Source organism: Acomys russatus, chromosome 20 (assembly GCF_903995435.1).
Source record: "Acomys russatus chromosome 20, mAcoRus1.1, whole genome shotgun sequence".
Taxonomy (NCBI): Eukaryota; Metazoa; Chordata; class Mammalia; order Rodentia; family Muridae; genus Acomys; species Acomys russatus.
In genome coordinates this window covers 46,280,317-46,308,137 of record NC_067156.1, presented here as the reverse complement: position 1 = coordinate 46,308,137, position 27,821 = coordinate 46,280,317, and the positions used below count along the sequence as shown (strand labels likewise).

The 27,821-nt window shown below is 38.3% G+C and overlaps 2 pseudogenes; both read left to right on the top strand.

The window, feature by feature from the left end:
* Positions 1-2,734: 2,734 nt before the first annotated feature.
* Positions 2,735-3,928, top strand: LOC127204269 (40S ribosomal protein S16-like; annotated as a pseudogene).
* A 13,501-nt stretch (positions 3,929-17,429) lies between these two features.
* Positions 17,430-27,821, top strand: part of LOC127204268 (glyceraldehyde-3-phosphate dehydrogenase-like) — a 40,227-nt pseudogene continuing 29,835 nt past the window's right edge.

Below are 27,821 nucleotides of genomic sequence, written 5' to 3'. Positions count from 1 at the left end.
TTGTAAAAATAATGACTCTGTGGTCAAAAATGCATAGTCTAAATCTAGTTTGGAACCAACCAAAGGTATCTCTGAAACATTGTATCAGGCCAACAACCTTTGGAAATTACTTTTGTTCTACATTTTGTCTTAGCATACATGTGAACATGATGCGTATGTAAATATTCATCAACAATGTATATTATATTCATTCTAATTGCAAACCTGCATTCTTTAACTTTCTATAAAAATGTTAACTATGCACCTCAAGAATGTGAGAACTGAACTTCTATAAATGACTAGTGTGGCATGCTGATTAAATATGTGTGAAAAATAGTCTTGGAGTTCAATTACTATGCCACTGATGTATTTATTCTCATTTTATTTTCTTGAGTGAGTGAGTATGAAAGAGTGAAAGAGATGTCCATGAATATGAACACGGAGGTCAGGGAATGTCAGATATCTTCCTTCATCAATCTCTAACTTAATATTCTTTTTCAAAAAAGATTTGTTTATTACGTATACAGTAAACATCAGATCACATTATAGATGGTTGTGAGCCACCCAGGACCTCTGGAAGAGCAGTCAGTGCTCTTAACTTCTGACCCATCTCTCCAGCCCTCTAACTTAATATTCGAAAAGGGGTTTGTCACTGAAGGACTTGTAGAAGGACATAGGTGGACGTGGAAAGTAAATCCAGGACTCCTGAGCTGACAGCTTCTTGTTCCTGAAGACACTCTGAGGTGAAATGATGGGAAGGCGTAGGGGTAAGTATCTAAATAATAACTACAGAGGAAAGGAGAGGACCGAGGGGTCCCATAAAACACAATGCAGAATTCCTTTTGTGGATTCCCAGCCTTAAGGACCTCTAATCCCAAAGGGATGCTATTAATTTTGCATTTTTCATATCTTAATCTTTCCAGAAATTCCATTTTTTGTCCCAGGGAACAAGCTCTCTGGCCCCCTAGACTCTTACCACAAATCCCTTATAATGTAGGGGGCTCTCATCCAAGATTTGAGAAGACCTTTACTCAAGGTCATATTCCTGACTGCAAATTCTGGGGGACTCAGAAGTGGTCTTGATCATCAGCAAAACCCAGCTTCTCTTCCAAATGAGAAATATCACCACTACCACCACTAACAGCATAGTGGTACTCTGAGTTAGCCTTCATATCCACCAGGAATAAGATTAATAGGTGATCCGGGCCTGTGGTGGAACTTGGTTCTTGAACCTTGTATGGCTGAAGAGAGAGTTTTCTGTGGAGAACCAGAGTGGAGGCTTATATAACTTTTTTAGGGCAAGAGATACTGCAAACTGTACTTCCCCCTGTCCTGCCCAAAAATACCTAATGATCTCCTAGGGGAGAGAAGGTGAGAGAGGGCATATTCCTCTCTCTGGGCATTTGGGAGAAGTCCATGGGCATGCCACTCCTTTGCTCAATCAGTTTTGTACCTGATGGCCAGCTCATGGGCCCTGAACTGTGAATAGCTAAGTGTAGGCAGCTCGGGGTGAAGAAAGACTTGCTTAATGTTTTCTAGTGCTATTTCTTGAGCTATTTGAGCATGTTCACAAAACCTGAAATAGTCTTGAAGATTTACAAAGCTTACCTTAACTCTGTGATGGAAGACGCCTGAGAGTCAAATGGAGACATCTCTAAGTGAGCAACAAGGGCTGGGGAGGGCATGAGGGCGGGGGCGGGGGATGGTTCTGTTTGGTGTAGGAGAGATCATTTGGATACTGACACACATAAACACCCCCCCCCACACACACACACACCCCTCCACACACAGAGACCAGGAAAGAGCGAGACCACACCCAAAGGACTTGACCTGTTTGTCTGGAACTCACCCAACTAATTCCTCCACACACATGACCCTTCCTCTAACCTAGACTCGCTTGTGTCTTCTTGTGTGTGCAAAGCTCTCTGCTGGCTTTGCAAGAGATGCTGGGCTGTAAAAGGTACCCAGGATGATGGAAGAGGAGTATGAAGGATGATGGTATGTGTACTGGCTTTGAAGCTACAGGTGGGGCTCAGCAGTAAAAAGGCTTGCTTAATTATGGATGACATAATGGCCTGCATGGGTGTCTTCCCCAGCAGTGCAAGCCTCCACCCATGGACAAAGCATATTTACTGGTTTTAAGGGTGACTTAAGAGTTTTCTCCCACCATGTGCCTCTAGCCCTAACATGGTTATACTTGAGAAATTCGCATGAATTAGCATCAGCCCAGGTCCAGGAAAGTACTAGACAAGCTCCTGCCAGTAACAACTGGAAAGAAAGGGGGGTCAGCAGGCTAGGCTGGGGGAAGGGGGAGGGCTCAAGATGCACTGGTCTTAATGTCTGATATTTCTGCCTGGCATCTGTCTCCAAGCCTCTTTTTCTCTAACAAATACAATTTTCTTTCCATTCTTGTGTCCCGATTTTCTGTCTGCCCCCATTGAACCCTGGGCACTCCTACTTTTGTTTTTATTTCCCAGCTGCTGTGGGGCAACCAGGCTAGGTAAAGTGAGTATTTTATATTCCCTATATTATAGGAACATGTGGTAAATTATTCACTCAGAGTGTTTATTATGCTTGCTTATGGTTTATAAAGTTGAGGGGGGGGGGGGAGTCAAAGGAAACATTTGCTCTTGAGGCTATTTTGATCAGGTAGATTTTACGAAGAGACAAGCTAAAAATGGGAATCCACTAAGGTCACAAGGTATTAAGTCAAAACAGTAAGAACGAATAGCCGTAACATAATCCCCTTTCTATCATGGTAACTAACGATGAAGGAGAAGATGAAGGTGCCCATACCCACTTCAGTGAAGACGTGAAGGAGGAGGAGACAAAGTAGATCTGGAAGCTGCCCCACATGCCTTCTTTTGGCTTAAAGGAGGGTAGTTGTCAGCAGAGGCTGACCCCACCCATCGGGAATCTCTTTGACCCACAGGTGTTAAGGAAGAAACACCTTCCTGATACTTCTTTGCACCAGGCCTGGACTAAATATAAAAATGGCCTCTAGTGGGAATGTAAAACCCAGCGATTGTAGAAAGTCCCACATGAATGTGTAGAAAGCCAGACGGACCGCTTTCTTGCTGGCTGACACTTAAGAGCAGTTGTTGGAGAGCCCTATGTTTTCTAAGTCTGTCATGATTTCTGCAAAGTGTTCTAATTAAAGGAAGCACCTTCAGGAAAAGGCCCAGAAGCAAGAAACGAGAAAACTAGGAATATCTGTTGTAGTGTTAGGACAACAAAAAGGGGATCTGGGGCTCAGAAAGGGACTGCTGTGCTCTGTGTACCTGGGGTGAGTCTCCTTCCAGCTTCTTGCTTAAACGGGTGTGAAAGATCTAACTTCAATGTCCACTCTCTTGGCACTGTTCTACCCCCGGGCACCAATCTATTAGCTTGCTTTTGGCCTCATTGCTACTGCCAGGGCATCACCAAAACTCAGAATATTGTTATTCTAGTGGCCCAGAGAATCTTTGCAAACTCTCAGCTGTGCTGTCCGAGGAGGGTCTGCTGCAGTCCATGCAGATCTTTGGGTACAAGAAGACAGCCACAGCTGTGGCACACTACACGTGGGAAAATGGGCTCATCAAGGTGAACAGACGTTCCCTGGAGATGACGAAGCCCCACACGCTGCAGTACAAGTTACTGGAGCCCATTCTGCCTCTGGGCAAGGAGCGACTTGCTGCTGGTGTGGCTCTCTGGATCCCTGTGAAGGGTGGTGGTCATGTGGCCCAAATCTATGCCAGCTGCCAGTCCGTCTCCAAAGCCCTGGTGGCTTATTACCAAAAGTATGTGATAATACCTCTAAGAAGGAGATCAAAGGCATCCCCATCCAGTACGTTCAGACCCTTCTTGATCATACCCCCATCGCTGTGAATCCAAAAAATTAGGAGGTCCTGGTGCCCGTGCTCGATACCAGAAATCCTACCAAGTAAGCCAGTCTCAAGCATCAGAGTAAAACATCCTAGCATTTTAATGTTAAAAAAAGACTATCTTTCCTGATGTCCACTAGTTGGACTGCGTGCTCTTCTAATCTTATGACCCTTGTAACCATGACTGCCTTTTCTCCCAATTAAATAATCCCTACCTCCACCAGGGACAACTTAAGGTCTCTTCCTGTTGAGGATCCACAGTCATGTGACTGATTTCTATGTTAGTTTTTTCTAGGTGTTACTTGTTGCAACTTTAAACACTTGGTTTCATTGTTGCACCGTGAAATGTAATAGAGGAGATGGATATAAATTACCAGGCCCTGAGATAAAAGGAGCTGAGTAATAGACAAATAGCTGTGGCTGAATGCAGGCCCAGCACGTGTCTGCAACCTTGCTGGCTGTGTCTGAAAGGACATCCGAATTGCAAGCAGCCTCTTTCAGCTGGCCGACACTAGATTTGAGGCCAGTTCACAAGGGTGAAGCTTGTATTACCAGAATTTGTCTCCACAAATAGCCATCAGCCTGCTCATCTGAGGACCAGATAGGAACGTTATAGACACCAGAGATAAATTTGTAAGAAATGAGCAATTATAACTGTCAGCTGTTTCTGACAACTGGCTAGTAATTCTAATTGTTTCTCTGAGATTTCTACAAATGACTAGTGGGTTCCCGAATGAGATAGAATGGACTTAGAAATCTTGGGGTTTCCCTAGCAGACAATCAGCTATGTGTACATGCCATATCTGTCCTTACTGTGTCTATTTCTGCCCTTAGTTCTGTGAACTTAGATATAGGATCAATGAGGCAGGAGCAGAGCAGTCACTATCACATACCATATACTCAGTCAATTTAATAAAAGGAGCATCTGATCACCTTCCAATAAACTCATGCCATATTGAGACCTTTATCTCTACTACTTACACTCATCCCAAACCAAAGCACAGTATAGTCACTCTATGTATTATGGAAAGGCTGCTTTGTGTTCCTGTCAGGTTTACTATGGAATGTATAAAGCTCTAGATTGTAACAATATGTCCATAAGTATTATTAATTCATTATATATATAGTTTAAATTTAATTTTCTTTTATTAAGGTGGTGCTATGAAGCACTATATTCCAAGCCATACAAGTGACATAACGTCAGCTATACCAACTTGAATAGTATGCCATAACTAGCCTTGTTAATTGCTGATTTTTAAATATTATTATGTCACAGATATTGGTTGGAAGTTTTTCCAGAATGGAAAAGAAGTTTGGAAAGTTGAGGCAAGTTACAAAGATCTGATGAACTTACATAGGTATGGCAAAGGTCAGAGACATCAAAGTTCTGCCTGAATTAATAAAATTAATTGGCCTATTCTCCATAACAATTTCAAGGACTCATTTAAAGAACAAAAATGTACATCTAATTGATATTTATTGTTTAGCTTTTGCCTACCATTTTTCTAAATAGCACACAGTAGCTGAAAATAGAAAACTGGTATAACTAACTTCCTGAGTATTTAATAACCATACTTGGAGTTCTCAATGAGATCAGAGGGATAGAGAGGGAGAATGTTTTCTCACTTGCTCTACAAGTTTGACCAGGTCGAAAGAACCATCAAGAGCATCGCTGCTGTGAGTCATGGTCCTCTTGCTCAGAAAGGTGATGGAAGCCCCACCTAACTGAGCTCTATCTAAGCAATATACAGTCTGAAAAGAGAAGCCTCAATACTGAATAATTTTCGTCTATTTAAGAAGTTTACAAATATAATTTGTTTATGAGTAATCTTGAAGAGTATATGATACTCTTATATCTTACCACAAGTAGAAAGAATACTTTTACTATTAAAACTAATATTGTCATTAGAGAATATATTATTTGAATTGTCAATTATTTCAAAATAATGATAAAATAAAAATTTTGGAGTTACTTGCTTAAAAAAGTAAAGAGCAGCTGAAAGATACCAAAGATTGCGTTAGAGAATAGTAAACTTTGAAATATGGTTAAAGTGTGTATCTACGTTACAAGTATTTAGCTCATGATATTTTTAGTGCCTCATAATTAGTATTTAGATGTACTTCAGTGTTCATGGATGTGTGGAATTTTCATTCTAAGAAGAATATTATGCAGTATTTACTTTAGAATATTGTATAGGTAAATAAATATAATCAAAATAGCTTCACAATCAATAATAAGATTTATATAAAATCATTTCAGTTACTTTAGCACTCATTTCATTTTAAGTGAGCTGGTTAGCAAGTAAAGTATACTACAGTCACCACAATGAGATGCTGTGTACTCAGGTCACTCACTGTCTAAGAGCATGGAAGTATTATCTGTTACAATGAGTATCTTCTTGGTTGGAGTTCTCTCTTCCTGATATGGTAGCTCATCACAGGGACTGATCTGAATTCTCAGTCTCATTCTTTGTTTTCTGGTAAGCACTTAGAGTAAAAGGTTGTATGTGCTAAGAAACATCTTTTCATAAAAGTGAATTGTTAATAAGTGAATTTTTATCACAGCTAATGGGAATTTTCATTGCCATAATACAAAAGTAGTTAATAAGATGATTTTTTATTTGGGCTTGGCCATTGAAGTACAATGAATTTCACTATGTGGGGTGGTAGTCCTGGGTAATTTAAGAAAACAGTTTGAGCAAGCCAGTAAGCAGCACCCCTTTATGGACTCTGTATCAGCCCCTGCCTTCGGATTCCTTTCCATGAGGTTATCCCTTGACTAATAAAGCAATTTGGAAGCATAACTTTCAGAAAAATAGCAATACTGGATAACAGTTTTAAACTAGGACCTATGACTTTACAATCATGAGTTTTTATCTAGGATTATAGTGCCAGGGATACAATTCCATTCTATGGATCAGGACTCAAATCCAATCACAAAGCAGTTAGCTACTCCACATCACTCTCACTGTTGGCCATATCTTGCCTGGCTGATCAGTATTGTGCAATGTATAGGGTCCAGCACTCAGTAAGACTGCTAGTGTTACTTCTTCTTCAGCAGCTTACATAGTATCTTATGTAACTATGGAAGGTAACCATTGGGGAGGATGTTTCCTGTTTGGTTTGAGCTTGATTTTTTTATGCTTCATGGTCAAAGTGTAGGTTGTCCTCCTCAAAAAAGGCTTAACTAGGTAGTTAGGGTGTACAACCAAGAGCAATGACAATACCTTGTAATGTTTTGGAGACCTCTAGGACCCTCCCCCTGGCCAGTAACACTTAGGGAGGTTTTCCATGCCATGCATTGTAATAATATTTTAATAATATTTAAATTTAATAAACCATGTCTTTTGGAAATATCATTGTCCACTCATGTAATATAATTTTGCTCAAACTCATCTCTCTCTCTCTCTCTCTCTCTCTCTCTCTCTCTCTCTCTCTCTCTCTCTCTCTGTCACACACACACACACACACACACACACACACACAGAGAGAGAGAGAGAGAGGAGAGAGAGAAGAATTGTGTTTGAGATCGAGAGATCTTGTCTTTGTACTGAGCTATGAGAGAGAGAAGTTATTAGTTTACCAACACATGGGTTTTCATAAGACTTTATCATAGTTCCTTAGTTAGGATTAATTCAGACACTACTCCTTATTCTCCCCCAACTTTTTACCCATCCCTGCTTGTATTAGTCCCTTTTATATTGGTGTAATAAATGCCACAACTAAGACAATTTATAGAAGGAAGGGTTTATTTATATTTTTAAGGTTTCTGAGAGTCTATCACTATCACAGTATAGAAGCAAGGCAGCAGACAGTCATGATGACTGAAAAAATGAGCTGAGCACTCATACCTTAAACCACAAACATAAAGCAGAGAAAGACAACTTGAAATAGTGCAAGTCTTAAAACTCTCAAAGCCCACCTCCAGTGGCAGTGACATATTTCCTCCAACAAAGACATACCTCCTAAATCTCCTGAACAACACCACCAACTGGAGACCAAGCGTTCAAATGCCCAAGACTATGGAGGACACTTCATTCAACTCACTTTGCCTCTAGATCTTTTAATCTTTCTTCTTTTATTTCACACACATTCTTCTATCCATTTGAATATTTTTAAATTGGGAAATACTAGAATTCCATATAGATTTTATATACTCATTCTTTTAAATATCATTTTGATAGGATATATTCCCATATAAATGAGAATATTAATTTTTCTCTTCTATTAAATGTAGATTCTGGACCGCCCGGCTAGCTCAGTCGGTAGAGCATGAGACTCTTAAATGTAGATTCTTTTTGTATACAATATAATCCAAGTACAGTTTCCCCTCCTTCTTTTCCTCCCAGATCCTCCCTAGTCCTCTCCCTTCCAGATTCACTCCCTAGACTCATTCTCATCAGAAAAGGACAGGCTTCTAAGAGATAACATCAAAACATAACAAAATAAAACCATAACAAAAACCATCACATCAAAGTTGTACAAAACTAGCCAAGAAGGCTCAAGAACTAAGACTCAATCATTTATATATTCAGGAGTCCCATAAAAGCACTAATGTAAAAGCCATGGTATATATGCAGATAACCTCAAACAGATCCTGTGATTGCTGCTTCAGTCTTGGTGAGCTCAGATGAGCTTTGCTTTGTTCTAGGGGGCCTTGTTCTTACACTTTCTTCTGATCTACACTGTCTCCTCTACTCATCTTGTCTTCTCTTCCACAGGGTTCCCTGAAAGGAGACATTTCACAGAAACATCTTGTTTAGAGGTATGTGTTCCAAGGTCTCTGTCTCTGCATATTTTCTGCCTGCCAGTCCCTGTAATTGTTTCCCTCTGCTGCAGAAGGAAGCCTTTCTGACAATGACTGGTAAAGGCCCTGATGTAAGTATAACAAATACTATTAGAAGTCATTTTCCTGTTATTTTTAAAGACAACTAATATTTGGCTTAACCATAGGTCTCTGGGTTATCTAGTCTTTGGTTTTTGGATACCCAAACAGTGTCAGGTATGGATTCCATATCATGAAATGTATCCTTAAGCCAAATCAGATGTCGCTTTGTCACTCCCACAAAATTTATGGCACTATTGCCCTAGCATATTTTGCAGGACAGATTGTAAGTCAAAGGTTTGTGGTTGGGTTGGTGTTTATGTTTCTCTTTTGGTAGCCCGAAGAGTGCCTTTGAGGATATTAGAACATTGGGGTAGAAATTCTATGTAGACACTAGCTTGACCTCTCCATGTTACATGAATTATGTGGGTGTTGTCTTCAGGAACAGGAATGATCTTTCACTTTGTGCAAAGTAACCTTATTGTGTTGGAAACAGTCTGGTTTTTGGGGGATTTACATGGGACTCTTTCAACCAACAACTCAATCAGATGAAGCCCAGACAAGCCTTGTATTGGAAGCTTCACTTACTGACAGGAGATGGCCAATTGCAGTTCCACCTTCCTTATTATTTGAAGACTTCATTAAGATTGCCTTCATTAATTATAATGAAGGGTTCCTATACAACCCTCAAATGTCCTTCAATTCTAGCTGTCCCTATCATTATTTCCTCTGTCAATCTTCTCTACACTCCTCTTTCCTCCCGATCCTCAAGTTCTCCTCCCGCCCAGGCTCAGGCAACCCATAAAATGTATTCTATTCCTGTCTCCCAGGGAGATCCATCTGCCTCCCCTACCACTGCCAAGTCCCTTCCTCTATGTCTAACATCTCTAGGTTGATGGATTGTGGCTTGGTTATTTTTATTTAATGGCCAATATCCATATATAAGCAAATACACATTATACTTATATTCCTGGGCCTGGGTTATTTCACTTAGGATGATTTCTTTCTAGCTACATCTACTTGCCTGCAATTTTCATAGTGTCATTTTTTAAGAGCACAGCAATACTCCATTATGTGAGTGTCCCGCATTATCTTTATCCATTCTTCTCTTGAGACACATCTAGATTGTTTCTAATTTCTAGCTGTTATGAACAGTGGAGCAACGAACATGATTGAGCAAGTGTCCCTGTGGTAGGATGAAGCATCCTTTGGGTGTATGCTCAAGAGTGATATAACTGGATCTTGAGTTAGATTGCTTCCCAACTTTCTGAGGATCTGCCATATTGATTTCCACAGTGGCTGTATGTGTTTGTACTCCCACTAGCAAGAGGTGAATGTTCTCCTTGCTCCACATTCTTACCAGTATGAGCTATCTACTGTACTATTGATTTTAGCCATTCTGACAGGTATAAGATGGACTCTCAAAGTAGTTTTGATTTGCATTTCCCTGATGGCTAAGGCTGTTGAACATTTCTTTAAGGCATTCTTGGCTATTTTGTGTTTCTTAATTTTATGTTTAGATTTGTACCCAAATTTTTAATTGGGTTATTTGGTTTTTTAAATCAAGTTTCTTGTTTCTTATGCCATTTGCTTGTAATAGCCTTTTCAACCTTTTACCCTGAGGAAATGTCTAGTTTTGATGTTAAGGTGTGTTTCTTGGATACAGCAAAAGGACAAGTTTTGTTTTTGCACCCTTAATATAATGAGATATCAATGACCGATGATTGTTGATACCTGCTATTTTGGTGGTAGTGGTGTGTGTGTGTGTGTGTGTGTGTGTGTGTGTGTGTGTGTGAGAGAGAGAGAGAGAGAGAGAGAGAGAGAGAGAGAGAGAGAGAGAGAGAGAGAGAGAGAGAGAGAGAGAGAGAGAACACCTTTTCCTTTGATTTTGGTGGTCTGGGTTTTTTTTTTTTCAGCATGTTTTCATGGTTGTAGTTATTCTTCTAAGGTTAAAATTTTCCTTCTAGTTTTCTCTGTATAAGAGAGGATTTGAGGATATGCTAGATTTGTAGATAGGTATTGCTTAAATTTTGTTTTATCATGGGATATCTTATTTTCTCTGTCTATGGTGATTGAGAGTTTTGCTGGGTATAGTAGTCTTGCTTACCATCTGTGATCTCTAAGAGTCTGCAGCACATTTGTCTAGGACATTCTGGCTTTTAGAGTCTCCATTGAGAAGTCAGGCTTAATTCTACTAGCTCTACATTTATATACTATTTGGTTTATTTCCCTTGAAGGTTTTAATATTCATTCTTTGTTATGTACATTTAGTGATTTGAATATTAAGTGGCAAGGGGAATTTCCTTTCTGGTCCAGTTTGTTTGGTGCTCTGTATGCTTCTTGGCCTTTATAAGCATTTCTAATTTTAGCCTAGAAAAATTCACTTTTATGATTTTGTTGAAAATATTTTCAGGGCCTTTGATCTGGGTTTCTTTTCCTTCCTCTATGCTTATCATTCTCAGATTTGATCTTTTCATAGTCTCACCATTTTGCTGGAAGCTTTCTGTTAGGAGGTTTTATTTTTAACATTTTCTTTGACAGATGTAGCTATTTTTCTACCATATCTTCAACACCTGAGATCCTTTCTTCTATCTTGTATTCTGTTGGTGAACTGTGCCTTTGTAGTTCCTATTTGAAGTCCCTCCCCCCTTTTTTTGTTTTCATTTATTTGGGCTTTCTTCATTGATTGTAATTTTATATTTATGTCTTGAATAGTATTACTCATTTCCTTGCAAGGTTTATTTATGTTTCCTTGATTACTTTAAGGGGTTTATTCATCTCATCTTCCTATAGGCTGTTTTAAGGTCTGTTTCTGGTCCTTCAGTTATGTTGGAATTCTTAGTGCCTGCTCTAATAGAGTTGCTGGGCTTCTCGAGACATAGCGTCCTGGTTGTTATTCACTGAGTTTTTATGCTTATATCTAAGCATCTGGAATTGGGGAGCTTATATGTCTAGTTGATGATATCTGTTTTCTGTCTCTGTTGAACTCTTTGTTCTTTGGCTTCTGCATCCTCGCTAGACTTTATGAGAGCGTGGTAGTTGTGTGTTACTTGCTAGGAAATTTTCTGTCAATTGGTAATCTGTAGGAGATGGGGTCAGAGACACAAAGGAGCCTATAGAAGGTTTTCTGCTCAAGCTGCAGATGAGACTGGGGCATTGGATCTGAGGGAGAGAAAGGAGAGCTGTGGGTATTCTGGCAGCCTGATTCTTTCCCTGACAGTATTCCTTGGTTTAGCAGGTAGAATTTTAATTTTTTAAATTGCATACTCTTTCTAATTAACAATCTCCTCACATATTGTTTTTGTCTGACATAAGCCAGTGCTCTTCATTAATAAATATATTTAAGTGAACAGTCAGCAATATTAGAAACTCTAAAGTAGCTTATTAGCTTATTATAATGGCCAGTGTTTATAATGGATAGCTAGAAGCATAAGCAATCAGAAATCACTTGATTTATTTTCAACGATTGTGGCTTTCTTAGAAGCTAGACTCCATAACTTGCAAGAACCATGTGATCAATATCTAAGAAGAGCCAGAATCCCCAAAAGGCACGTCAGCACTCGAGGCTGCTCTTCTGCATGTCTGCAGATGTAGTGATGATTCCAGGAGAAGGTAAGAAACTGAAGCATGTTCTTGATAGTATGGTAGCGTCTGTAAAACAAAATAATAAAGACAGTGGTGGTTGTAATATTAAGTTTACTTTGGAGTTTTTGCTGTCAAGAGACAGATAAATGCAGCACATCTCTTTAGAATATTTAACAAAGCATTTCACATAACCAGCAAGCAATATATATTGTGTTTTCATTTTTCCATGGGCTTCTTTAAGATATAGGGGATTTTTGGGCACATACATTTATTTCAATTAGCTATAATTATTAATTTCCTCTTGAGTCTTATATCAAATTAGTTCATGGAAATGCCTTCACACCAGACATTCTTGGGGCATCTTTGCTCTCCATCAGTAAAATGTCTCAGATACTTTTTACTTTTAACATTTACCTAGCCAAAACATGAATCACTTACTATTAAAAAAGCTTTCAATATAGGAGGTAATAGTTTAAGGTATTTGTTCCACCAGCCTCAACGGTTACATCCAAAGCCCAATTCTTATATCTCAGGCTCAGGAAACATTCAAGAAGAGAAAGTGGAAATACAGAACCAGAAGGACAGGAAATCTGTTGTGATATGGTGTCTCCTAGAACAGACAAAGTTTCATCAATGTTACATGAACAATATGACCACATAAACAAGACCTGAGCTAGGACAACACCAACAGACATGCCAACATGGGAGGAGAAAATCCCATATGACCCCAACCCTAAGCAAAGAACTACAGGCCATTAAGGAATAATGAGAGCCAGAGAGATAGTCTTCTTCCAGGATGAGCCCCTTAATTGATTATCCAGTACGAAATGGCCAGTCCTGAAATCATATACATATAAGTAACTTTGTATGGACTGAGCAGACTGTATTTATATATTTTTGCATATGCATTTCTCTATATGTATATGTATATATGTATATATATGCATGCATGTATGTATGTATGTATTTTTGTGTGGCAATGACAATAAAAAATGAGACCATGGTTTTGAAAGAAACAAAAAGGAACAAGAGAGGAGTTAAAAAGAGAAAAAAGGAGAGAAGTAATGTAATTATATTTTAATTTTAAATATTGAAAATAATGTGGCAACAGATCTTAGTATTTAATTTATTTTCTCAGTGAACATGGCTAGTATTGTCATGTTGCTGAATCTCCAAGGTGATAGTACAAAGGACGATGACGAGCAGTTCTGTCCCTGGTGAAAGTCACAGAAACCCATCCTAGTATTTTGTTTTGTTTTGTTTTGTTTTTGTAGCAGAATAGTTTTTCATTGTCTATATCTGCCATGCTTTTAACCCAGCTTTCAGTGTATGTATATTTGTCTAGTGTTTGGTTTTGGGAATAGTGCTACAATAAACATCCAATACGTATAAGGAAATAAAATATCTGATTCAGTCTAAGCAGTAGATCCCCCCTCTCTTTCCCCTAGGAGAACACGTATAAGGAAATGATCAGCAGGCATATGGAAAAATGTTAATCCCGAATAATGAGAGAAATGCAAATTAAAACTACCACAAGCTATAACCTCACTCCAGGAACAAGGGCCATTGCTGAGTACACAAACAGTAACAATTACTGGAGAAGATGTGGAAAGAAAGGCACTGCACACATCATCCATTTGGGTGTAAGTCAGTACAGTTTTACAAAACAGTGGGCGTGGATGCTCCTAGGAAATGTAAAACTGGAGCTACATATGATCTGGAAATCCCACTCTTGAGTTTGCAGTCAAAAAGCATGAAGAGTGGGAGAGATGTCTGTCTTCCATGCTCATTACCTTGTGCGGTTTAAATAGGATTTGCTCTCCCCAGTACTCATGCAGAAGCCTACTTCCTCACTGAGGTGGGCCTTGGATGGTGAATGACAAGAGGCTGAGCCCTCACAGGCGTGTTTTTACACTCTAGTTGTATTGGAATGACCACTCCAAGACTGACTTGTTACAAACAAGTTCAGGGGTCTCAATTTTCCTTTGTTTTTGTCTCACTTGGATCTTCGCCTTGGCATCTTAGGCCATTCATGGAGCAGCAGGAGGCCTTCAGCAAAAGCCACTCGATCTTGGATTTCCAGTCTTCAGAAATGTGACTGTTATTGTAAATAAAGGTCATTTCTTTATTAATATGCAGTGTCAGGTATTTCATCATAGCAACATAAGATAGATTAAGACATGACCCCATCAATTAATCTATAGTTTCAAATGTCCCTGTTTGATTCTACAGAACTGAAAAATTTTAAATCACAACTATTTACCCAAAAATATCTTGGATAATTATCAATGGAGTACCAAGAGGTAACACAAGGACATCAGGAAACATTTCTGCTAACAACATTATCTGCCACCATGTATTATTAAAAATAATAAAGTGCAATTTTATTGGGTAAACCTATAAGAATCCAAAATGAAAAAAAACATTGACCAACAGTGCCATGCTGACTAATAGTCGGAATATGTTTTGTACAAGTCCCAAAACAAGTTTGTGAGAAAAATGTTACCCTTTTTGTCTCCTTTTGGCTTGTGTTTGTTTGCAGTTATTTTAGCCGGAATTTTCTGTTTCTTCCATGTGTAATGATGTTGTTTACTAGTCTCTTATGTGACACTCAGTGAGTTTAGATGCCCTCTGAGACTTCTAAATGGAAATTAAAGTAACAGTCATCATGTGAAATTAGTAGCAGCATCTTGACATGTCCTATTTACTTTGTTTTTGGCATTTTTTTAATAGGCTCTTCTTACCACACAAAACCATTACCAAATATGGTACTGAAAACAAAGGAGGCTGTGGCTGCCTGAAATGAGACCCTGACAGCTAAACAGAGCTGGGAAGCATTTTGATGGCCAGCACCTACAAAGCCTGCAGAGTTGTTAGGCACCATTGGAAAAGGAAAAGTCAATGCTTGCGGTCAACTTACATAAGATTTCTTTTTAAAGAAGTATTTGAAATTGTATTTATTTATTTATTTATTTACTTATTTATTTATGCATGTGTGTAAAGAGTATACATGTTAGCCAGGCATGATGGTGCACACCTTTAAGCCAAGCACTTGGGAAGCAGAGGCAGGCAGATTGCTGTGAGTTTGAGGCCAGCCTGGTCTAGAAATCGAGTCCAGAATAGGCAAGGCTACACAGAGAAACCCTGTCTCAAAAAACCAGGAAAAAAAAAAAAAAGAGTATACATGTTTACATTTGGAGGTCAAAGTATAAACTGTGGAAGTTGATTTTCACTTTCCACCAGGTAGACCATTGGGGTTGAACTCAGATTGTAAAGACTAAAAGCTAATGCCCTTCACTGATGAGCTAACTAGTAAGCGTGGAGTATCTGCATAAATGACACCAGTCTTTCAGTTTCTGCTCAGGAACAGATTAGAGCTAACCTTCGCTACTTTTGCCAACTGTCAAAGTTATAAGGTAACTATGAAGCCTCTCAGACAGACACTGCCTGTATAAAGCACCCCATCCGAGAAAGGTTTTCACATCGTGTTATAGGACTTGAGACTTGTGAAGAAACTCTGTCCTTGAGTGTCATTTATTATCAAGTATTCATAGAGAACAGAGCAACAGACACAAGTGGAGGAAAACAAATAAGAGAAGGCGTGGCAACTGAAGTTTGTAAAATGAGATTTATTGGTTGCTTGGTGCTTTTTGAGGGCCCAGATTTCTGCCTTTTGTGTTTAAATAAGCTTTTAAAAGCTAAAACTAGACATGCCTGCAATTGTCGTGGTCACTTCTTTGCCTGCTACTCTTCTTGCTAACATTTACATGGAAAAATAGACTCCAAGTAAGAATTGGCAACAGTAAATTTAATTCCATGTGTTATATTTATTTTTATTGAATTGTTTGGAGGTTTAAAAGTTTTAGTCTAAAAATTGAATGTACTAAAAAGCATAATGATTAATAGAACATTTTAAAATGTTGTATTGGAATTTTTCTTTCATTTAATATATTTTGATCATATTATTTTCCCTTTCCCAGATTTTCCCCACCTCCTTGCTCAACCAAGTTCATGCTCTTTTTCTTCTTTTATAAAACAAAAAAGCAAAACCAAACAAACAAAAAACCCAAACTCAAAACCAAACAACAACAACCAAGCCAAAACAAAACAAAAACCATTTCTTCAAGTTCTTCTTGGCCATTTGAGGGTCCTCTGTTGAAAATTCTCTGTTTAGATATATAACCCATTTTAAAATATATTTTATTAATTTATTCATATTACATCTCAGTTGTTATACCATCCCTTGTATTATCCCACTCCTCTCTTCCTCCCACTTTCCCCTTACTACCCTCCCCTATGACTGTGATTGAGGGGGACCTCCTCCCCCTGTATATGCTCATAGGGTATCAAGTCTCTTCTTGGTAGCCTACTATCCTTCCTCTGAGTAAACTTTAAACCCCTACCCAGATCTAGCCAATGGACAGAACATTCTCTATAGTCGAGTGGAGAGTGGGGTCTGACTTTCACACAAATTCTGGTGCCCCATACTTGACCATGTCCCCTGGATGGGGAGGCCTGGTGGCATTCAGAGGAAGGATATAACCCATTTTTAAAAAAGATTGTTTAGTTTGTTGATGTTCATTTCATTGAATTCTTAACGTATATTGGAAATTTGCCCTCTTTCAAATGGTAAAGCTGGTGAAAAATCTTTTCCCATTCTCTAGGCTGTCATGCTGTCCTATTTATGGTGTCTTGCCTTGCAGAAGCTTTTCAGTTTTATGAGGTCCCGTTTGTCAACTGATGATCTTAGAGCCTGCACTGTACTCACTTATAAGTGGATAACAAATATAAAAAACAATCATGCTACAATCTACACCCGGCAAAGCTAAATAACAAGAAGGACTCCAAGGGGATTTGTAGATCTCAATGGGAAGAGGAAACGAAGTACAGGTTGTTGGAAGACTAGATGTGGATGGGGATGAGAACAGGAAGGAGTGATCAGGTGGAGAGAGGATGGAAGGAGAGAGTTCTGAAAGAGACCATTGGAATTAGGGCAATTTCCAGGCAAAGGAGAAGTCGAGCGCAGTGGAAACTCCCAGGAATCTATTAGGATGACCCTAGCTAAGACTCCTAGTAACAGCAGATACAGAGCCTGACCCAGTCCTCTCCTAGAACCAAAAAAGAATTCCAGCGGAAGGACTGTGATACCATCCCAGCCACAAAACCTTCAACCTACAATGTATCAGGACAGCATGATATGCTGGGACAACGGTGATGCAGAAATTGTAAGAGTGGTCAACCAATGCCTGGTGCAGCTTAATTCCTATGCCATGAGAGGGAGTCCACCTCCGACTGCCCAAAAGTCCAGTAAGAAGAGGCAGGACGGCCCAGAGACATAGGATAGAACGAAACATGCATGGAAAAAAAAAAAAAGGTAAAGAAGTGTTTCCTAATGATATTTTGTTTTAATCATAGACAGGTGCCTGGCATGATCACCATCAGAGAGGCTCCATCCAGCAACTGATAGAAACAGATGCAGAGGTGCACAACCAACCATTAGACAGAACTCTGTGAATCATACAGAAGATGAAGGGGCAGGATTGTAGGAACTGGAAGGGTGAAGGACAGCACAAGAAAACCCTACAGAATCAACTAACCTGGGCTCATAGGGGCTCACTGAGACTGAGCTGACAATTCAGGAGCCTGCATCTAACCTAGGCCTTCTGCATCAATGTTATAGTTGTGTAGCTTGGTGTTTTTGTGGGACTCCTAATTGAGGGAGCAGGAGATGTTTCTGATGGTTTTTTTGTTTTTTTTTGTTTTTTGTTTTTTTTACCTGTTTTGGGCTCCCTTTTCCTCCTACTGGGTTGCCTTTTCCAGCCTTAATGTGATGGGAGGTGTCTAGTCTTATAGCAACTTGATATGCCATGTTTGGTTGATGTGCCTGGGTGGTCTGCCCGTTTCTGAAGAGAAAGGGTATAGGGCCTGCCATTAGAGAAAATTGATTTACCTTTCCCAGCAGGAATCAATTGCAAATAGCTTCGTGGTTAGAGGTGGGACTTGATGTTCACTTTTCCTTCTAATAGAATATTTTAAAAGAATTTTTCCAAATTAGAGTCAAGAGCAAACAGAAAACTCAGAGTTAAGTAAAAGACAAGAAAGATTAAAAACACACACCTTTAAAAAACAATATGCACCAATAAATACAGTGTCTGTTAGTGGGAAGTGCTTGGCAGCCTATTTGCGGCACAGTTCGTGGTTTCTCTCAGTCCTAACCATCTCTTAGGACTCCATTAAATCATAGATGAAGGCGTCCACTGGCTCCCTTTTCCTGGCAAAAGGAAAAAAAAATTTCCATTTTGTCAAACTCTGAAAATCAAACATTGGTGTTTTTCTTGTAATTATTGTCAAGAAACATTTCCTGGAGGATACTGAACTGGTGGCCACCAGAAAGCTTCAGAACACGTTTGTCCATTTCTCTCCCTGCGTCTAGAGACTGTGTTCCTCTGCCACCTCTGCAGCCACTGTTACAAAACCACATTCGCGCACATTGAAAATAGCAATCTATGCTACAAACACCCTGTACCTGACAGAGCAGCCTAAGGAAGTGCCTCGGGTGCCCTTGGTAGAGTTTTCTGTGCTGACATTTGGTACGGGGCAGCTTTCTGCAGAAGTTCCTCTATATCAGCATACTATTTATTTGAAAGGCACCTTGGAAATGATTCTGAGAACACAATTCTTTTCAGACTTTTCAGATGCAAAAGAGCTGTTCTTCTCATCTCTTAATGGTGTATATCAGCCAAGGGAGGCAAACCTAAATTTTCAAGATAGTAGTCAAAAAAAAAAAAAAAAAAAAATTAAAATAACATTTTAAATAGAAGAATTTTTTGTTTAGGTGGATTTTTTTTTTCTTCCAAAAATAATTGAGAATGGGATAACTAAAATAGAAGTTATAGGCAGGGGCGATGGAAATTAGAAGCTCAACAAATAGTATTTATTATTTCAGTCTCCTGGCAGGTGAATGAGAGATTGCAGGTCAATGTCAGACAATTTTAACAAACTCAGGCTTTCTGGCTAAGGTCTCAGAACACAATTGAGTCGCAAAATGTGAAGGTTCTCAGTATGGATTGCTCCTCCTAGCCTGATAGAGAGGATGCAGGAGGTGCCACAGCGTTTACAGATAGATTTTTCAACGTATGTAAAGAAGGAAAAGTAACATCCACTCATCAATGGCTTATGTTATATGGTGACAGCACATACAGGAGGCCCACATAGTGTGACAGGAAGGCTGTGGTTCGTAACCCAATGGATTCATCCTACACGGGATTTTTATTTTATCACGTGAACTAAATAATAGACCTGATTGTCCTTGTGAATTTCCTAAGGAAAGTGGGTGCTTGCTAAATCTAGAGTTACCGAAAATGCTGCACTGTCAAAATATGTAGCTGAGAAAATAGCACACAAACCTTTCCGTTTCAAAGCTAATCAAAGCGATCTACAGACAGAAGCTTGCCAGAGTGTTGAAGAAAGCTTCCCGACACGGGTTTCTCTCTTACTTAGTTTCCTTCACTTATAAATTACAAGTCTTACAAGAAGCTTTAGTTCTGTGAGATGCAAACAGCCTTAGAATCACTTGAGCCTTGAAGAATCTCTCATTTTATTCCTTCACAGTCTTCTCTCTTCTTTCTCACGTTGTCTCTGTCAGCTTCTCTCTCATTTTTACTTCATAAGCCTGCATTTACATATGGAAAACACAGTCAGCTGATGAAAAATTAACATAAAATGATGAGGGTGCATTTAAATTTTTTTGGCTAGCTTCTTTTTCAACTAATTGAATTATGTATTGGTTCATTGCTTCTCCAATTGTGACACTTCACCTTTTCAATGAAGCATTTGATTAGAAGATGGATCAAGGATGCATAATACTACCAAATATGATAGTAAAGGTAAGGTGTCTTGGATGCTTTAATTCAGATATAATTCCATTGACACTAGAGTTTAGTTGATTTAACTTATCAGAAAGAAAAACAACCCTAAAACGGCTCATTACCTTCCAAGTGAAATAAATTTAGTTTGCTACTGCCTTCCTTTTCTTCTTTCTTTTGATTTTATTCACAGAAAATTTCCTATTTTATCTCTGAATGGATATACATAGATAATGTCTTTACAAGTGCAGTTTAAAAAAAAAACTTAATAACTCATTGACTTCAACATCTGCCTGTGCTGGCCAACCAAGAACCACACCCTCTCCAAGAACCACACCCTCTCCAAGAAGCCATCAATATTGCCAATAGCTCCTCAGTTAGAGGTGATATCTCTGGGGTTCATCTGCTCTTCATGCTACAATATTGATTGCTTTAATCTTGTCCAGGTAACCATAGCTACTGTGAGCTTCTGAAAGCACAGTCCTTCCCGGTCTAGAAGGTGCTATTTCATTCTAGTCCTTCCTGATCTTTGACTCTTACAATCTTTCAGACCCGTCTTCCTTGAGGGTCCCTGAACCTTGAACAACTGGGGTGATATAGATACCCCATGTGTGTGTGACTAAGCATTCCACAGGGTCTTATTCTGTATACTTTGAGCAGTTGTGAATTTCTGTGTTAACCGCCGGCCACTGTACAAAGAACCTCTGTGGAAGTCTGAAAATTCGCTAAGCTGCAGGTAGAGAGATGACTTTAGGGAGCATCTTGATATTACGTCCCCTTAACAAAGTAATAATGTTATTTAAACTCTTGGACCTGTGAGCTCCTGAACTATAGGTTCAAGGCCATATCTATACCTGGCAATATGTTCTCTTCTTTGGAGCCATTTTAGTTAGGGTTTTATTGTTGTGAAGAGACAAACAATATGACCACAGTGACTCTTATAAAATAAAACATTTAATTGGAACTGGTTTACAGTTTCAGAGGTTTATGTCACTATCATCATGCAAGTGGACACTGAGCTGGAGAAGGAGGTGAGAGCTCTGCATCTTGATCCACAGGCCACCAAAGAAGACTATATGCCACACTGTACATAAGTTGAGCATTGGAGGCCTGAAAGCTTGCCCTCACAGAGACACACTTCCTCCAACAAGGTCACACATACTCCAACAAGGCTGTACTTCCTAATAATGCCTCTCCCTTTGGGTAAGCATTCAAACAGATGAGTTCATAAGGGCCATTCATATTCAAACCATCACAGGAGTCAACCTTGAATATTATCGGAAAGCAATTGGTTATCCCATAGCATTCATGCCACTAGGACTCACGTGCTTACCTTGCCACACAGGTCATTACTGCCATTTACAGCTAGGTAACACTGTTGGTGACTTTTTCCCTCCTCCAGCAGTCTACATAGCACCTTGCCCTACTATGTGAGCTGGCCAGCATGAAGAAAGCATCCTTTCCGGTTTCAATTTGATTTTTCCACATCCAGCAGATGTGGTGTCTTCAGGATTAGGAAGTCACTAGCAAAGTCTAAGGAGTATCCAAGAGTAATGGCCCTAGACTTTATTATATTGGGGACCTCTAGATCATCTATACCAATACCTTGCGAAGGCTTATCCCAGACCTGGGATTGGGCTATTTTAAACACCTCTTTTATGGAAATAAAAATCTTTTCTCATACAATATATCCTGATTACAGTTTCAGCTTTTAGGATGAACGTAATCCCTTGTATGAGGTAATTCCAATTTACTTAAGTTACATAAATACATAAAATAGCAGATTTGTGTATTGATTTTTCAAACATCTTTCGAATTATTTATCCTTTCCCCGAGCTCCTTCTCTCACCTACTCTCCCATCCATTTTCCCAATTAAGCTTCTCCATTTTCCCTTTTCTCTTTCATTATTATCTTCCCCTCTACCTTAATATCTTTCTTCATCCCTCCCGCTAATGGCCCACTTTTACTTTTCTAGGTCATAGGTACTCCAAATTAAATTCAGAAATGATATATAGTCAATGCTAAGATTCATGTATGAGTAAGGACATAGTATTTGTCTCTCAGGGTTTTGGTTACTTTGCTCAGAATAATGCTATTGAGTTCTACGTGCTTATTTTCAAGTTTCATAATTTCATTTTTTTGCAGCTGAGTAAAACTCCACTTTATATAGGTACCATATTCTTATTATCCAGTCATCAGTTGGTGAATGCCTAGGCTGTGCCCATGTCCTAGCTATTATGAATAGAGCAGCTATAAACATGCATGACCATGTATCTATGCAGTAGGATATAGAGTCTGATGGATCTTTTGTGTTTTCCATATGAAATTTAAGATCAGTTTTTCAATTTCTGTAAGTAATTATAGTAGAATTCGGAAAGGATTGTATAGAATCTGCAGTTTGCATTTAGTAGGATGGCCATTCTCATAGTGTTCATTCTGACAACCCGTAAGCATGAGATCTTCCTATCCTTCCACATTGTCTTCAATTTCTTTTTTCAGAATCTTAAAATTTCTATTGCACAACTCTTTCACTTCTGTTGGTAGATTAATTCCAATATTTTTAAATGATATTATAAACAGAACCGTTTTTCTGATGTCTCTCTCTCTGTGTGCCTGTCATTTGTGTAAAGGAAGACTACTAATTTGCTTGTGTTTGTTTTATATCTTGCTGCTTTAATGAATGTTTTTATCAGCTGTAGGAGTCTTTAATCTCCAAGGCCATTTATGTAGAGAAGCGTATGGTGTACAAAAAGGGACACTTTGACTCTTTTCTTTCCTAGTTGTATCTCCTTTATCTCTTTACCTTACTCATTGATCTAATGTAGATTTTAAGCACCATGTTGGAAAAAAAATAGAGACAATAGAGTACTGGCTTTGTTCTTAATTTTAGTGGAAATCCTTCGTTTTCTCCATTTTGCATGATGCTGGATTGTTGATGTGTATCTCCATAAACCTAGATTCTCTAGAAAATTTATATCATGAGGCAATGTTGGTTATCATTAAAGGCCTTTTCTGCCTCTAGTGAGAGCACCATGCACTTCCTATATTTGATTCTATTTATGTAGTGTGTGTCACTTATTGATTTATGTACATGGAGCCATCTCTGGGACAAGACCAATTTAACTACGGTGGGTGATATTTTTGATGTAATTTTGAATTCAGTTTGTATTTTATTGAGTAGTTTTGTCTTTATCTTCATGATTATCTCTTTTGGTTGGGTCTTTGTCAAATATATGATACATTATTATAGAATGCACTATGATAGGTCTCAGGAAACTGATTTGTTCTGAGAAGTTGCACCCATTTTATTACCTGTTGTACTGGAGACTTTGGAAATTTTAAAATCTTCTCTTCTCTGGGTTCAACAATTTTATATTTGATGTGAACATGAGCTTATTACTTTTTGTGTATGGCTCATTTTACAAAGTACAATATTTTCCATGTTTATCCACATTCCAAAACTGACATGATCTAGTCCTTTCTTTTTAAGGATGAATGACATTCTATTATGCAAACATATTATCAAATCTTCTGTTTCCATATATCTGATAATGAACATCAAGTTTCATTCAAATCTTGACTATTGTGAATAAGTATCTATGGCACACAGAAAGGCAGCTGTCCCTTAGACATAATAATTTCACCTATTTTGATATATGCGTGGTCCTGAGAATGCTGTCTCACTTATGATAGTTCTAATTTTAAGTTTTAGAAGTCTGCATCCTGTTTTGCAATGCCTACACTAATTTATTTTCCCAACTGTAGTGGTCAAGAGTTCTCCATACCTAACCCCACCCTCACCCCAACAATACTCTTGTTCATACAAGTAACCATATAAATTCTGTGAGTTTAAAAAAAAAAAGACATCAAAGAAGAAAGGAGCTTTTTAGGAAGAGGGCTTTCTGTGGGAGATCTCAGAGGATGGGAGATTGTAATGGGCTCTCAATGTGACCAAATATTCGTTATGTACATGTACAGAATGGTCAGAAATTTTTTTGAAAAATTAAATTTAAAAAGACTTCTCTTTTCAGCCTGGCAGTGGTGGCATATGAATTTAATCCAAGCACTTAGGAGGAAGAGGCAGACAAATCTCTGAGGTCAAGGCCAGCCTGGTTTATAGAACTAGATCCAGGACAGTCAGAGCTACCCAGAGAAACCCTATCTCAAACAAAAAACAAACAAACAAACAAAAAACAAACAAACAAACAAAAAACAAACAAACAACAAAAAGAGAGTTCTCTTTTCTCTATATCCTCTCTAACACTTATTATCCTTCCTTCCCTTTTCTGGAAAGTTCCTGATCTTTCTTTCCTTCTTTTCCTTTGCCCTTCCTCCTTTCACTTTTTCACTTCCTATCTTGCTTTTCTCCTCCCTCTCCCACTGTCCCTCTGTCCCTCTGTCCCTTCTATTCTTAAGACAAGATCTTAATGTGTGGTCTGGTTGGTCTGGTACTTCCTACGTAGTCCAGGCAGACCCTGGACTTATAAATCTTCTTGTCCTAAATGTCGAGATTACACGTGGATTCCCTTTGTAATGGGTATCAGATGAAACCCACCACAATTCTTCATTTTTATTAGTGACATTGTCCTATCTTTCTGTATTTATTAATGTTTTGTATGCCCTGTTGATATGTGTGTATTCAACTTCTTTGCCTGCTTTAAAAGTTAGGTTTAAAAGTTAGTTTCTGGCTTGAGTTATTTCCATATTTTATATGCTTTGGATGTTGACCATTTATGACAGATATAATTTAAAAATATTTCAGTCTTCTCAATGGTCTTTCTATTTTTCTCAAATATTTCATTTGCCATGTAGAATTCCCTTAACTTAATATACTCTAATTTGTCTATTTTTGCTTGTATAGACCTAGAGGCATGTCCATGAAAGTCATCGTGCAATCCAGTTCTGTAAAGTTTCTACGTAATAGTCAATTCTAATAGGTTGCTTGGTTTTTTTTTTTTTTATTGTTGTTGTTGCTATTATTGGGTTTTGAAGATGAGTTTTCTATTTCTTGCCCATGTTGTCATAAAATTCCTGGACCCAAGTGATCCTCTTTCTTCATACCCAGAGTAAAGTTTAGAAGTCTATGTCAATACCCTCAAGTTTTCTATAAGTTATATGGATTCACAGTTTTGTGTTTAAGTTTTAATCCAGTCTATGTGGTGTGGTGTGAGATAAATACCTATTTTCATTCTTTTGCATGTATGTCCTTTTGTCCTAAGAGATCTCACTGAAGTAGCTCCTATTTCCTCAGCTGATATTAATGGAAATCTTCTGTGTATGGATTCATCTCTGGCTTCTATTGGTTTCATTTTATGCCAGTGACATGTTGTTTTGTTTAATATGGTTCTACAATATATTTTGATTTTGAGCCCTTCTTTTTGCATAGTATTTCTTTGGTATTTGGGGACTCTTGTGATTTAGTGTATTTTTAACATATTTTTTCTATTTCTGGGATATTAACACTTTAAATATTTTATTTAATATTTATATATGCATATAATGTATTTTGATCAATCTGCCACTTCTCTTTCCTCCAAATCCTTCATCCAAACCCTACCACCACTTTTTCCTTCCAACTTCATGTGCTCTGTTTTTGGTTTTCTTTTCACTTCATACCCACTACATTTCACTTAGTGAAGCCTGTGTGTGCACTTGATTCTGTCTATCTATTATATGGTTAGACTTTCAGAGTCCTCATCCCTGAAGAAAACTAAATTTTCATCCACAAGTCAACATCCCCCTGAAGTCATAGGGTTCATCACAGAATAGGAAGCAGAAAGGCTGTGAGAGACCAAAGGAATAAAGCCTGCAATCTAATAGTATTTGCAGGACATGACAGTGCAGTTTTCACATGGAGACTCACATCCTCTAGCAGTGTTTGTGCAATTCAAGCCAGTCAGAAATACCAGCAAGGGTGGGAGGCCATAAATAACACCACTATCCAAAGATCTGTTGCCAATTGATACAAACATTTTCAGTAATAGCAGACAAAATCATCATGTGTGTTGAGTCATGATAGCAGTCAAATATTTTATAATAATATCTAGACTATTGAAATGATCTTCTGAATAGAATAGCCAATAACTGGCATATTAGGGTACATTTTCCCTTATCATTTTACAAATCAGTTATATGAATATTGTAAATTAATTAAATTTCTCAAGTGCTAACAGGATATCAGAATAAAATTGTCTCGACAGTTCTTTTGAGAGGGATCATTAGACTGAAACAGCATTAGATTAACAGCTTCATTGTGTGAGAGGAAGAGGGAAGTCATTTAAATTGCAGAAGTGATAAATTACTCTGATTTGAATTTCAATCCATCAGTAAGCACATATATGAGAAAGAATATAATTTAAGTCCTTAATTTTTAGAGCCCTTTCTTAGAACAAGATTGTCCATTATCTGCAATTTAATGGAACATCAATTATCAGCAACAGAATCATATGTCTGCTAAAATTACCTTTAAAAAAGTTTGGTTAAGCAAGTAGTTCTTAAATTTTGTATATATATGTTTTAGTACCCCACTATTCATGGCTATAGAAAAATGTAGATTTGTTTAGTTCATACATAATTTGATTAGCGGAATATAACAATCAGGTGTGTGTGTGTGTGTGTGTGTGTGGTTGGTTGTTTGGAGACAAGGTTTCTCTGTGTAGTCCTAGCTGTCCTGGACTCATTCTGTAGACCAGGGTGGCCTTGAACTCACAGAGATCCTCCTGCCTCTGCCTCCCTCGGTGCTGGGATCACAGATATGCACCACCACTCCCAGATCAATCAGATATTTTGAAAACACATGGCTTAAAAAGTTTTATGTTTATGGCAGAAACGAGGACATTTTTCCCAGTGGTTGGTTTGCCACATTTGATATCATCTCCATAAGGAGAATCTTTGATGATCATCTTCTTGAGGTAGTCTGGGTGTTGCCAGGAGCTAGCCTATCTTGTTGTCAAAGGATCTTTAAGATATTAAAAGCTTCTTAAATGCCGTATTCTATAGGTCTCTGTAGGCTTTGAAGACTTTATCTAACTATTTTACCTTATCTATCTATAGGAGCATATCTATCTGTTAAACCTAGGATGTATAGTCTTGTGATTAGAAATAGGCTCGTAGTTGACCTTACCATAATTTGATCAACTAACAAATGGCTTGTATTGCTTAATTATCCTATTCAGCCTGCAATAGCACTTTTCTCGTTTCTGCCACAAACAGAATTCTGCCTAAAAATGGACAGCCAATCTCTGCCAAGACAGAATAAGCAAGTTCTCAATAGTTTCTGTCTCAAAAATATGTCTGTCAGCTATAGTGGTCCAGAAGGCTAAGATCATGCTCCAATGGTATAGAACATTTTGGGTGACTGTTCAGGCAGTAAATTGTCTCTGTCATTTTTTTCTTTTTTCTTTCTTTCTTTCCTTCTTTCTTTCTTTCTTTTCTTTTCTTTTTTCTTTTTTTTTTCCTTCTCAATCTGGAAGCTGCTAACCGGCACTTCCGGTTCACTCAAGTAATTACTTTCATTCCTTCTCAAGTCTCTGATGGGGTTGATTGAAGTCCTGATAGTTTAATCTCACAATTAACCTAAACTGTTTTAGGGGTTAAGATGTTTTTGGATACAAAGAGAGGTTTTGAGTTGGCAGAGATGAGAGATTATAAGTATTGGTTCTCATTCATAATTTTAGACTTACCAAGATAGGAAAAATGTTTTC